The sequence below is a fragment of the Zeugodacus cucurbitae genome, chromosome Y (genome assembly GCF_028554725.1).
Source record: "Zeugodacus cucurbitae isolate PBARC_wt_2022May chromosome Y, idZeuCucr1.2, whole genome shotgun sequence".
NCBI classification, from domain to species: Eukaryota; Metazoa; Arthropoda; class Insecta; order Diptera; family Tephritidae; genus Zeugodacus; species Zeugodacus cucurbitae.
Window position 1 is genome coordinate 8,707,347 of NC_071673.1, and position 9,407 is coordinate 8,716,753.

Genomic DNA, 9,407 nt, shown 5'->3' on the forward strand with positions numbered 1-9,407 from the left:
CGATTTTACTGCAGCTTCACATAAGCCTCCAAAATGTGGAGCGCGAAGCGGAATGAAGCAAAACTCGAAACCAGTTTTGGTGCTATAACTAGTGATTTCATCAATAGCGTCTTTATTGAAACATTGTTGATGAAGATCCTTAAATTTGGCGTGAGCACCGACAAAATTTGTGGGGTTATCACAGTAAATGCTTTGAGGGATCCCACGTCTTCCTATAAAACGTTTTAGGCAAAGGATAAAGTTATTAGTAGATAAGTGGGATATTAATTCTGCATGTATGGCTTTAGACGCAAAGCATACGAATATGGCTAAGTATGTTTTGTATGGAGCTCTGCCACGAAGACGATATGTTGTACTGAAAGGGCCGCAAAAGTCAACGCCGCTACCGAGAAATGGACGCTGTATTTACGAGCGTGTGGCAGGAAGATTTCTCATAATTTGACCCATTAATTTATAATAGAAGCAAAGTACGGAACTTTGAACAATTTTCCGTACGATTTGGCGAGCGTTTATAACCCATATTCGTTCACACAATAAACTTATTAAAATCTTTTGGCCGGCATGTAAATTCTTGCGGTGTAGATATTCTATGTACGTTGTTGTGAATTGAAGATCTTATGGTGCTGGGAATTTTGCGTCGAAAGGTATTGGTGCTTTCGACAAACAACCTCCGACTCTAAGTATTGAAACTGTCACTCCGTTAAGTTTAATTTCATGTAGGAAAGGAGTCAGCTTCTGTATAGATGATTTAACTTGTTGTAGTTTCTGTAGTTTTTCAATTTCTTCAGCGAATTCTGTCTGTTGGATAGATACGACAATTCTCCACCAAGTGTGCTCAAGTTCCTCTACTGGTAGATGAGGTATCATTGCCGGTGTAAGTTGATTGTTATTCGAAGTAATCGATAGTACGATGAACAATGGTTGATAATGGAATTGATGATATTTTTCGTTGCTGCTTTTGCTACACTTGAGATTTATTCCTTTACACCGCTCCAAGTGTTTTGAGTCCAATCTTAGCTTCCTTCTTCCTTACAGGTCATTCCGAAAAATTTTTTAATAGAAATTCTGGTCCCGAGAACCAAATTGTACTTTCCAGATCTTGGGCACTGGAACCACGTGAAACGATATCGGCAGGATTGTGTATACTTGGTACATGTTTCCAATTAACGCCATCTGAAATTTCCTGAATTTCTGAAACTCTGTTGGCAACAAAGCAATTTAATGTAGACGAATGAGTGTTAAGCCATTTTAGCACTATTTCTGAGTCAGTCCAGAAATATATATTAGTGCTAAACTTTAATAATTTTTCCTTAATTTTCTACCAAGTTCTACTCAAGAGCAGAGCTGCACATAGTTCCAAACGAGGAAGCGATTGGGCTTTAATAGGCGCTACTTTAGATTTTGCAATAATCAAAGTTGTTTTGTATGTGCCACTTGGGATTGAACGTGCATAAATGCAGCATCCATATGCACGTGTTGAAGCGTCTGCGAATCCATGAAATTCACAGTCAAAACTGGTTGTATGTACGTAGCGGGGTAATTCGATTTGGTTAATGTAGTGTAAATCGGATTTGATCTGAATCCAAATATTATGTAGGTCTGGCGGTAAAGTCTCATACCAACCCAATCTGCGAATCCAGATTTCTTGCATTAATATTTTTTCCACGTATGATTATTGGACTCAATAGACCGAGGATATCAAATATTTTTGAAATGATTGATAAAACCGATCGCTTGGTAACATTGCATATCAGGTACTTCAAAATGATAACAGAAGGTGTCAGCTAAAGGTTTCCACGAGTTGCGTCAGCTAACTGCGCAGAATTTGAGTGCCATTTAGTAAGCGGTAGTCCATGAGAGTTAAGAACTTCTACAAGTTCAAATTTTAATTTTTGTAAATGTTCAATGCTTTCTGCACCAGTTAACAAGTCGTCAACATAAAAGCTTTCATGAATAGCAGATGATGCTAGTGGATAAGTCTCTTGATTGACGTCAGCAATATGAAATAAGCTGCGAATAGCAAAAAATGGCGCTAAAGCTAAACCGTAAGTTACAGTTTTTAGTTGAAACAACTGCAATGGCTCGTTGGTTTCGTTTGTCCATAAAATGAGTTGATAGCGTTGATCTTGTTTGTCAATTAAAAACTGCCGATACATCTTTGATACATCCGCGGTTAATACGTAAGGATGCAAACGAAATGATAGCTTGGTCGCAGTACTTTGTGGACGAAGTATGCAATGATGTGGAATTATGTAATGTGAACTATTAAAATCGAAATTTGGTAAGGCAGTCATATGCCCAAGTTCGATGTATTCTTTAATGAAGTCTGCATACATATCCTTTAATAAGTTATTGTTAGATAAACGCCTTTCAAGAGCGAGTTATCTCTTCTTGGCATTGTAGAAAGAATCTACTAATGTTGTAGGTGAAGCCTTAAATGGCAAGCGAACTTGTACACGTCCATCGTCTTTCACTTGAACGTTTTGAACGAAATGCTGTTCGCATAAACTTTCTTCCTCGGATAATGTTGATGTCTTTTTGGTGATTTCCGATTTTTCGATTTCCCAAAAACGTTGAAGAATAAAATCGATATCGAAATTGAGATCGATGAGTTTGAGTTTAATGTGATATTACAAATAGATGGGCGAGAAGTTGAAAGTGTTTCAAAATTACCACCGACAATCCATCCTGGTTTGCTGTTTTGAAGCCAAGGAAAACCTTTACCAATTGACATTGTGCCATCTAGAAGGCACTCAAAAAAGATTTCTGCATTAAGCAATAAATCTATCCGTTGCGGTTTGTAGAAATCAGGATCTGCTAAATGAAAATCTTCAGCAATATTCCATTTATACTTAGATGTTAATAAATTCACCAGGTATGTGTGTTGAAATTTGTTTAGTTATGGCGAATTGCGATACATAAGTAAAATCGAATATCTGAAATACCTGAGATTTCCTGATGGTAGAAAAAGCTTTTAAGCTGCAACCGCTTTGTTGTTGTTCTTCAGTGATGAAGTATAATTCCAAACATGAATCCAATAAAGCGCGAACTGGTTGCATTATTCCAAATTTATCTTGTATGGTAGGTAGGTAAAATCGATCGCCGGTGTGTGCGTGCGATAAGTTAAACTGATGGATTAGTTATTGAATGATGAATGTGTAATTGATCATTTCCTTAAGGTTCTACTGTTTGTGGAGATGCCGAAGTTGTCGTTGCAACTGAGGCAAAATGAAGATGAGAATGGTGAGCTTGGTGGCAGACACGACAACGAGATTTCGATGTGCATTTTGATACCGTATGATTTTTCCTTAAACAATTGATGCAGGCACCTGCTTGCTTGACCCAATCAAAACGCATTTTAGCTGATAACTGAGGGACAATTGCAATTTGCAGTTTTCTTACCGTATAGTTTACCATCTCGATGTGTTACCTTTGCGTTTTCCCCTTTTGTTGAAAGAGTCTCCAAGTACTGAGAGTGTCGATTCAACCACTTGTAGCATTCGTCCAATGATGGCAAGTTATCAAACTCTTGCTTTTGGTTATAAACTGATTTCGAATCGCAATCAATTTTGGTTAACACGATATGTGTTTAATGAGACGCGTTCAGTTTCGGTTTCAAAATAGTACTCGAGCTCTGGTTGCCCATGTTGATAGAAATGGGCAATTGATAAATACATTTCTACATATGTTTAGCGATAATGCACATAAATATTCGTAATATGATATCTCTATGCGTATAGTTTACAAAAATATCTTCTTCTTCAGAAATCTGAACATACTGCCCGCGTTGAAGTGTTTACATTTCAAAACAATTAAAGAATTTTTACATCTTGGGCATTTTAATTACAATATGTAGAAAATTGGCGGGTCGAACTCTTAATTGTTTTTCTTATATGTATGTGGGAAGCGATGACAGGACAACACGTAGTGGACACACCTATTAATACGTACGCATACTCACCTCACTTACAATGGGTAACACTGACCTATGACAATAGGCAGCACTGATAGGGCACGACCAACTTAACAAACAGGACAAGGACACAGTTGTTAAACAGTCATCATACATATAGGACGGTCAAACGGACGGACTTCACACATTCAGATTGTATATGAACATTTATTTTAAATAAAAGTGTATTATAATTATAAAGTTGAACCAAGTGCGTTTATTTGGAAGGCTATCCTACAAATATGGTGTCAGAGTGAGATTGTAGCCCCGCGAAAAAACTTTTAAGTACATTTTCAATTTCAAATGTGAAGTGCGCGTAAAGTTATTAGATAAATAAAAATCGTCAATGTGTAAATTTTAAATTTTTATTAAAAGTATAAAACGTGCAAAAAGAACTGTACTTTTGCAAAATATACATACATAGAAAATATACATACATACCTAGAATATAGCGGTGAATGCAGTGATTAGAAGCAGTGTCATTTTTTTTTTTGTGCGAGACCATCAAGTCGGCAACAGGGAAGGGCAACAAAGCGTTCGTAGTGGTGTAATAGCAGAGAAGGCAGGAACAAGGCATCCGTAGCGGTATAGTAGCAGAGAAGCGAACAGCAAAACGTTCATAGAGGTGTAGAAGCAGAAAGGGCAGCAACAAGGCGTTCGTAGCAGAGAAGGCAGCTGTAAAGCATTGGTAGCGGTATAGAAGCAGAGAAGTGAACAAATACAGTAGCGGTAACCAAAAGAGGACAACTGTAAAACAATTCAAGCAAGTACAGTTGAGGCGAATAAAGTAAGGCCATATACATAATTTTATATTCATTTTTCTAATATTATAATTCAATTCAATTTAATAAATTTTGTAATTCACTTTCATTTTACAAACATTATTCCAATATTATTATTCAAAATAATTGTAATAAACTTTGTAACCATATTCATTTTGTAACATATTCTAAAATTTTATAAGAATTTGCGGAATTTTATATTTTTAATACGTACGTATATGAAATTTAAAATTTGTAATATTTCACTTCTTCCTTAATTTGTATTGATATTGATTTTGTAATTTACGTGTACGGAAAAACGTACTGCAGGACAGATTGCTGGAACACTTCGAACTGAATTAAAGCGAGGATGAGGCCGATGGCGCCGGTAGTAGACGTAGCGTAAATACACCGATTGTAGAGCGATCGATGTTTACACTTCGTGATGTGGAAAATTCCATGACTCCATTTAGCGGTTCAGGACAGCCTAATTTTGAACAATGGCTACAAGACTTCGAAGATAATGCGGAAGCAGGACAGTGGAGTGAGCTACAGAAATATATCTATGCCAAGTAATTACTGAAGGGAGCTGCAAAGATGTTCGTACGTGGTCAAGCTGGTATTTGTAGTTGGAGTTCGTTGAAATCAGCATTGAAGAACGAGTTTGGTACCACCGTATCAGCAATTGATGTACATCGCACATTGAGGAACCGACGTAAACGACAGAACGAAGATATGCGTGAATACCTATATTGTCTGATGGAAATCGGGAAACCTATAAACTTAGATGACCACAGCCTTATAGAGTACTTCGTCGATGGTATTCCGGATTCTAAAGTAAACAAATCCAATTTATACCAAGCAAGGTCTATCGGTGATCTCAACGAGCAGATCAAAATTTACGAACGAATCAACGCTGGAAATCCTCCATTCCAATTTACAAATCCGTTCAAACCATTGTCGTCAAACATAGTAACATCGAATTTTAATCCCGGAGATAGGAAGTGTTTTAGATGAGGAGAAAGTTCACACATGGCCAGAGATTGCCCACGAAGCAGATTCACCTGCTACAGTTGCGGAAGAGAAGGACATGATGCATCCGAATGAAAACTTTCGTCAGAGTCAAAAAACCAGAAAGGGGTGCGAAAGGGAGTATGAATACAATGATGAAGATAAGCAGGAACAGCAATTTAATATTCAAAGATTTAATTTTTACCGCACCTAATAGGATGCCCCAAACGATGTCTGCATTAATTGATACTGGTTCCGATTTGTGTCTAATTCGGAATGATGCTTTGTTGATGCTACGGTTTGATGTTGAATTAAGTAACGAAAAGAAGTATTTAGTTGGCATTGGCAACAGCGAATTGGTAACCATGGGCAGTTTTACGATGTCAATCGTTATAGGCAATATACCTTTGGAAGTTAAGTTTCATGTCGCAAATGAGCGTGATTTAAGTTATTATGTCGTGATAGGGAATGATATCCTGAAGCAAGTAGATTTGATCGTGACTGAGGAAGACGTTAAATTTTGCAAGAAAGGGTTGAAGCAGATAAAGGGAGTGCAACAGAAGACCGGCTGAAGTGTTTGTGCCGAAGAAGTTTCATCTGAGGCGTGTGGAGAAGAAGTTGGTGCCACAGGGCACGTGGACGTGGTTGATGAACTGCGTGGACGCTGTGAGGTGTCGAAGGGTGTTTCAAAGGAACACGTGATGTGCGATAGAAGGCACGACATAACCGAGAAAGGTGGTACTGAGGAGTATGTGAGGGCAGTCAGAGAACTGCGTTTACACAGTGAGTTGCCGAAGGGTGTTTTGAAGGAACACGTGATGTGGGATAGAAGGCACGACATCACCGAGAATGGTGATACTGGAGAGTACATGAGGGCAGTTAGCGAACTGCGTGGACACAGCAAGGTGTTGGATGGTGCCATCAAGAGGTACGGAGGAGAATCAGAGTCAGAGAAGCACGTGGATGAAAATAGTGGACTTCGCAAACATGGACGAGGGTCGAGTGTTGCAGAGTCAACAACTAATAAGCGAGCCCAAGGATCTGATAGTATGAAGCGTGGCGAGGCATCAACGTCATTATACGGAAGTGCCGATGTGAAGGGGAACAGTATGGAACAAGATGAGAATCGGATTGATTAATTGATATATACGACACTTGATTTGGTAAATGGATTTTTTCACGTGCCCGTAAGCGCCGAATCCACAAAATATACGCCATTTGTTACGGGTACCGGACAGTATGAGTTTTTGTATGTACCATTTGGAATTTGTAATTCACCAACAGTGTTTGCGAGATTCATTCAAGCCGTGTTCAGAGATTTGATAAAAGATGGGATCGTGATTGCGTACATGGATGACCTTATAATTCCTTCCAAAGACGAATTCGAGGGCATCAAGAACTTGGAAGTTGTGCTGAAGACAGCTGCAGCTAGTGGATTGCGAATTAATTGGAGCAAGTGTCAGTTTCTGGTGAGGAAAGTTGAGTATGGGGCAGTACTATTGCAGAGGAATAGAGATGATCAGAACTTTCATCCAGTCCAGTATATGAGTCTACAATTACAAGATTTTGATTACGAAATACAGCATCGAAGTGGCACTAAAATGAGGCACGTAGACGCATTGAGCAGAGTTTCCTGTCTACTTATGGAAGATTCATTGCGACACCGGTTAAAGCAAGCTCAAGAAGAGGACAATTGGGTTAGAGCTGTGCGGAAGATTTTAGAAAAGGACGAATACGAGGATTACTATATGAAATACGGCATTTACACAAGGACCCCATCAAAGAGTTGATAGTAGTACCTTCACTCATGGAGGAGGAAGTGATAAGGATTGCACATACACAAGGTCACTTGAAAGCGAAAGCATCTCGCATAGTAGAAAGCTGTATCGAATGTTTGGTAAACGAAAATAAAGTAGGGGAAAAGGAAGGCTGGCTTAATCCAATTAACAAGGAGGACTGTCCTTTAGGTACATTTCACGTCGACCACGTTGGACCTATGGAAATGTTATTTACTTGTGGTTGTCGACGCATTTTCCAAATTTGTTTGGCTTTATCCAACAAAAAACACGGGAGCAGAGGCAGTAGTTGACAGATTTAGGAAGCAGTCGTCGGTATTTGGTAATCTAAAGCGCATAATCAGCGACAGAGGCTACGCATTTACGTCAACTCTTTTCAAAGAGTACTGTATGAAATAAGGTATTCAGCATCTAACAATTGCCACGGGTGTTCCAAGGGGGAACGGACAGGTTGAGCGAATACACAAAATCGTGATACCTATGATATCGAAATTATGCCACGAAACTCCTGGTGAGTGGTACAAACATGTAGAACGCGTACAACAGACTATAAACAACACTCCACCTCGTAGTACAAAAATATCGCCTTTTAAGATACTAACTGGATTAGAAATGTGAGTGGCTGAAATGCCGAATCTGGAAGAGATTTTAGAAAACTTCGCAACAGAAGAAATCGACTCAGAGCGTGAGGGAAAGCCGTCTTCAAGCGAAAGAGAACATAGTTCGTTTACAAGAAGAAAATCGCAAGACCTATAATATTCGTCGCAAAGCTGAAGTTGAGTACAAAATCAATGAACTGGTAGCAATCAAACGTACTCAGTATGGATCTGGGCTGAAGTTGAAGCCAAAATATCTTGGACCGTATAAGATCATTAAGCAGTTGAAACATGGCAGATACGAAGTTGTGAAAGTTGGAAATCACGAAGGACCCGGACGCACTACTACCGTCGCGGAATTCATGAAAAAATTTGATCCTTCATTCGGGTCGAATGAATGCAGGATGGCCGATTGTGGGAAGCGATGACAGAACAACACGTAGTGGACACACCTATTAATACGTACGCATACTCACCTCACTTACAAAGGGCAACACTGACCTATGACAATAGGCAGCACTGATAGGGCACGACCAACTTAACAAAAAGGACAAGAACACAGTCGTTAAACAGTCAGCATACATATAGGACGGTCAAACGGACGGACTTCACACATTCAGATTGTATATGAACATTTATTTTAAATAAAAGTGTATTATAATTATAAAGTTGAACCAAGTGCGTTTATTTGGAAGGGCTATCCTACATGTAAATGTTATTATTTTTACTATATTTCATATTTTTATACTCTCGCAACAAAAGTTGATAAGAGAGTATTATAGTTTTGTTCACACAACGGTTGTTTGTAAGTCATAAAACTAAACGAGTTAAATATAAGGTTATATATATCAAAATGATCAGGGTGACGAGACGAGTCAAAATCCGAATGTCTGTCTGTCCGTCCGTCCGTGCAACGGATAACTTGAGTAAAAATTGATATATCTTGATGAAACTTGGAACACACGTTCCTTGGGACCGTGAGAGGGTTGCTTTAGAAAATGGGCAAAATCGGACCACTGCCACGCCCACAAAATGGCGAAAACCGAAAACACATAAAGTGTCATAACTAAGCCATAAATATAGTTATAAAAATAAAATTTGAAATAGAGGATCGCCCTAGGAAGGGGCATATTTGCATGTAATTTTTTTGGGAAAGTGGGCGTGGCCCCGCCCCAAAATCGGTTATTTGCATATAACTCGCAAACCAATAAAGCTATATAAACCAAACTTTCTACAGTCAGTTCTCTTACGTACCCCACCACACACCATGAAAATAGTTGAATTCGGATAA